We start from the raw sequence: 5,732 nt of genomic DNA on the forward strand, positions 1-5,732 counted from the left end.
CTTTTGATAATATAAATAATGATTTTAATAATATTGGTAATTATAATTATAAAAGTAATAATATTAATAATAATCATAGTATTAACAACACAAACATTTATATATGATAAACTTCATATCCATATATTATATCTTAACCTGATATTATCAATAATACTAATATTAATTTTAACTATTGAAAATATTATAACAATTATGTTTTGATTTTTTAAATTATATTTTATATAATAAGATTATATCTTATTAATCATATAACACTTAAAATATCTTATATTGAACATTACTGTTAGATATCTCTTAGTGTAATTTATTTTATAATAATGATTATGTATAGAAACTATGTATATATATATATATATGTATATATATATTTATCCCTTAACGTGTTTTTATTTTCAAAACAAAAACTATTTATAAATTCAACATCTACACCACATAACATTTTATTAATATATAACAATTTGTAATATATATATACACACATAAAATTTACATATTTATTTGTATTCAATTGTTCGTGAATCGTCGGGCATGGTCAAAGGAAAACGAATTTCATGAATAAAGATTTCCAACTTTTCTAGACTCAACATTACAGATTTTGCTTATCGTGTCGGAGATATATAGAGATTAAAGTTTAAATTTGGTCGGAAATTTCCGGGTCGTTACAGTACCCACCCGTTAAAAAAAATTTCGTCCCCGAAATTTGATAGCGGTTGTCATGGATAACAATAGGAATGTTTTCATGACGAAAAAATAAGGTGATAATGGAGTTTTATCATTATTGGGATATAGAGATAAAATGATTCGATCATGTGAAGCGTACGAGTGAAGCTATCACAAAAGAGTGAAATGAATAGATATGGAATTGTTTTAACCGATGACGTGATTAGGATTGATTTTCGGATTTTAAGGGATTTAAAAGAAAATCTTGGAAATCTAAAAGATTTGATTCTTCGACGAATAAGGAAATGATGATCTTCTTTGATTTAATGCGCCAATCTGTTTCGATTTCTCTGCCGAATATTTCACTATAAATCCACCCCTTCGTTTCTTCTTCCCGTCCTTGAGTCAAGCGGGTAATGGTCCGAAATTCGTAGGTATGAAGTTTGGAATGAATATAGATAATGCTCTTAGAATTAAATGGTAATGGTACGATTTTGACTTGTCAAATTACCAGAATATTCTGGAAAGATGGAACTATCAAGGTGATATGTTCCTAATGTGTTTGGAGATTGGATAGAACGTAAGAGCCGTGTAACATGGCACATGATGATGGTACTGTGAATCATCACATTCCATTAGCAACTTAGCATGATTTACTGTAATATAATGGAGTTGATCAAGTTTCATTATATTATACTAATTCATGCATCAGTTCCCAACACTACTTCAAAACATTCATATTTTAATCTTGGAGGTTTAAAAATTTAGAAACTGACACAGTTTCTTTTATGTTGTAATGTAGATGTTACAGAGTGATAAATGATTTCAGATAAAGATAGTTGTGAAAATATCTCCAAAAATATGGATAATATGTATAACGGAAGATATGAAAATATCTTATAATATCTAAGATAAGATGTTGATGAAGAATATCATCTGGACATGTTTAGAATAAAGAGTAGGGTTCTTACTAACGATTTCAGCAGGCACTGATTCATTTGAATCCTTTGAGGGCGGGTTTAGTTTTCATGATTTGTCCACGGTCTCCTTCATACTTTGCTCAATCCGTTTTTCAGTACCAATTTTCTATCGAGCGTTCCTAACACTTCCTTCTTTTATCATCAACTTTTGGTCATTAAGATCATCTACAACATGCTGCTTTGTCAGCATTTTCAAAGTTATCGGATCTGGGTCATCGGTTATCCAACCAAGATGGTTTCAGAAGAATTGTATTTTTAGATGATTAAACGCTGATGATAATATGATGGGATATAAAAGGTTCACCGGTAACAACGGCGAAAGGACAAGGTATAAATATCGAGGTTATAATAGGAGTAGTCTCACTGAGAAGTCGAAGTGGAGCTGTGACAAAATTAGCTTCTTGAAAAGGAATTGTAGGGTTGTTTTTACTAATAAAGGGTAATGGATTCAACACGGGTATTTGTTCAGCTATGAATTTAGGTTTGAGAGTTTTTTTTTTTTTTTTTTGATAAATCTTTCTTCCGTAGGCGAGGTACAGCTGGTTCAATTCGATCGAGGTGTCTTCAAGAATCATGAAAAGGTTGAACGCAGGTTATAATAGTCAATATACGAATGAGGTTTAGGATAAAATCAAGTGGCAAACTTGAAGAATTATTTAGTTTCATATGTTATAATCAATATTTTAATTTAATTCATTTTAATTGTCCAAAGTTAGCAGTCTAATAGGTCCGATGGTTCAATGATTCATATATAATTTAATATATAATATTCGAATTAAATAATACGTATCGTGACCCGTGTACCGATCTCGGTGTCAATCACAACTCAAAGTATATATATATTTTGGAATCAACTCCGACCCTGTATAGCCAACTCCCACCTTCACATTTAGAGTGTCTACGGTTGTTCCGAAATATATATATAGATGGGTCAATATGATAAGTCGAAACCTTGTATACGTGTCCCGTTTATTTAAAGTGCGTAAAATAAATAAATATATATCATGACCCATGCACCGTGTTGTCTCAGAATTAATCCGACGTATTGCGTACATGTGTCCCGACTTAAAAATGCATAAAAGTAAATAACATAAATTAAATGACGATAAATAAAATTGCGAGAATGTAAATTGTGATAAATTAAATGTTAATCAGTTAGCTGGGAACAGTTAGCCGGAACAGTTAGCGTGGAATCCTTAATAGATTTTTAATTAGTTAATTCGTGTGTTTCTAACAATTTTTAATTTGTCCAATGTTTCTTCTTTATGCCACTTGTTGGATTCGGATAGGTAAAAAAAAAAAAAAAAAAAAAAAAAAATCCCGATATGAAATTTGAATGGAAATGGTTATTCTGGGGTGAGCGGTTATAAATATCAGTGGTTGTAAGTAGGATAGTAGATAACCGTTGAATCAGATTCGAAGAATGTACAATGTAACTTCTTAATGTGAAATCCAAATATTCCTCGGGTGCTACCCACCCGTTAAAATATTTTCATCATTAACAGTTTGTACGAAAGAATGTTTAATTACAATCTTTATGAAAATATACTTGCATATATATTTTCTTCAGATGTAATTATGGATTTAATGAGTCAATAAGGTATTAAACTCATTTGATTTATCGTTAGCACTGAATTACATGATCTCTAAAACATTAGAGATTACATGATTGCCATGTCGAACGAAGATATATGAAATAAAACGTAAAGCGAAGGTAATCGATATAGAACGATATGTCGAACGAAAATTATGTAGATAGAATGATACGTAGAACGGTGACTATACTCAAGGTATAGTTTATGACGTTAAGGTTTACGACGCGGTTGTGGCTGCTGCTGGTGTTTGTAACCGTCGCACCATATTCTCCATAGCCATCACACGAGCGCGAAGTTTGTTAACTTATACTTGTACTCCGGGATGATTGGCGATTGAAGTGAGCGGATGTATAAGATTCGAAATATGAGATGGTATGTAATTTATGATGAGATATCCGGAAAAAGGGAAAAAGAAATGGTTCCTCGAACAGGTTCGTCGGTAAGTGTTTCAGGTTTATCGCCAAAAGAACAATTTAGTGGATGGAAAGGATCCTCGATGTGAAATGATTTTCGGATGTCGTATGATATTCTAACTTTATAGAATATCTATATATATTACCAAAGATTTCATAGACTTCAGAGGAATTTACGGCATATGTCAGGCAAATCTAAGATGCGCTAAGATATGAATTTCGTCTATACACTATCGATGCAGTAGATGCAGTAAGACGTGTCTAGACTTAAGAATACTAAGCAGACAATTCTTAAGGATGATAAGCAGATGATTTCCGACTAAATATGATAAGCAAAACTTCTGACATATAGACACGGTCAAAGTCCAGACTCATTAATGTATTCTAACAACTACTAGTCAGACACACTAACGCAAGACCTGGTTCACTAAGACCAACGCTCTGATACCAACTGTAACGTCCGCGACTAATCCTCCCGGACGGAATCTTCAACAGTTGGTTCCATCGCGATGATCGAATCCAAGTAAGGTTCTTATCATGAGCAAATGCACAGCGGAAGACTTAATTCGTACCTGAGAATAACATGCTTTAAAAAGTCAACATAAAGTTGGTGAGATATATAGGTTTGATGCTAGCAGCGATATAACTATGGACCACAAGATTTCATATTTATAAACATAATACACTCGCAAGTGTATGAAAAGCATTCCAAGCAGTGGGCACCCGGTAACTAGCCTTAACAAGAGTGTGTACCCCTGAGTTATAATAATATGTGCACCGAATCAAGTGCGTTCCGTTAACCTCGAAGTACTAAACACCCGTTCTTCTAGTTTACTAGAACAACATCTGGGTGGGGGTGTAAAACCCGATAGATCTATCTTTAGGATTCGCGCCTACCAGTTCATAAACCAATAGTTAAAGTTACCAAGCTAGGGGATTTTTGATTCAAACCTATGTAGAACGTAATTTTAGTCACTTGTGTCCATAACGTAAATCATTTATAAAAAAAAACAGCGCATGTATTCTCAGCCCAAAAATATTTAAAGTTCAAAAGGGACTATATACTCACCTAATGTATTTTGTAGTAAAAATACATATAACACCATCGGTAAATTATAAGGTTGGCCTTCGATTCACGAATCTATATCACATATATATATAAATTAACACACATACTCGTAATCAAATAGAAATATATCTATATATAATAATTTATAAGTTATATCATTTTTATGTTAATAACTTATATTTTCCATATATTTATTTTATATAAAAAAAATAAACAAACGTTTAAATTTTGTTATATTATATGTACTTAATACACTTTTGTATATACATATATATATCTTTTATTTGTTAAATAATATAAGAGATGATAAAATTTATAAATAATAATAATAGAGTAAAAAAAATGATACATTTCATAATTTTACTAATAATAATTCTAATAATAATTTTATTAATAGTAATAGTAATACCTTTAAATTAGCTTTGTGTAAAAAGAATGCCCGAAGCTGGGCTCGAACCCTAAACCTCCCACTAAACCCGCTAACACCTTGAACCATCCAGCTATACTAGTTTATCTGATTAAAAGGAAACCGTATAATATATATTCCCTATTACTGTTTCTCTTCCTCTTTCCCAATTCAGCTCGATGATAACAGACCACTCCATTTTTCCAATTAATAACCTGATGAAATATCTAAAAGCCCTTTGTTTCTGTTTCCCCTATTCTTCCTTTTTCTAAAAAAAAAAGCCACATGTGGGACTCGAACCCACAACCTCTCGTTACACTCAATCACCTCGAACCAGCTGGGCTGTTGCCCTTATTCGGATTTTATATGAAACTTTAAGTTTATAAACTGTGTTTATTCAGTTCCCCTTTCTTTCTTCTTTCTCAATCCATTCGATCGGAACCCAAAACATTCCTAGTTACTAGATACCAGTTTAAATTAAGTTGTATATTTTGAAACGAAAATATTGAAAACGAATTTGAATTAAAATAACAGAAAGGATAAACCCAAAAAAAAAAAAAAAAAAAAAAAAAATCAATACAGCGTATTATTTTTTTTTTAGTACCA

The sequence above is a fragment of the Rutidosis leptorrhynchoides genome, chromosome 5 (genome assembly GCF_046630445.1).
Source record: "Rutidosis leptorrhynchoides isolate AG116_Rl617_1_P2 chromosome 5, CSIRO_AGI_Rlap_v1, whole genome shotgun sequence".
NCBI lineage: Eukaryota > Viridiplantae > Streptophyta > Magnoliopsida > Asterales > Asteraceae > Rutidosis > Rutidosis leptorrhynchoides.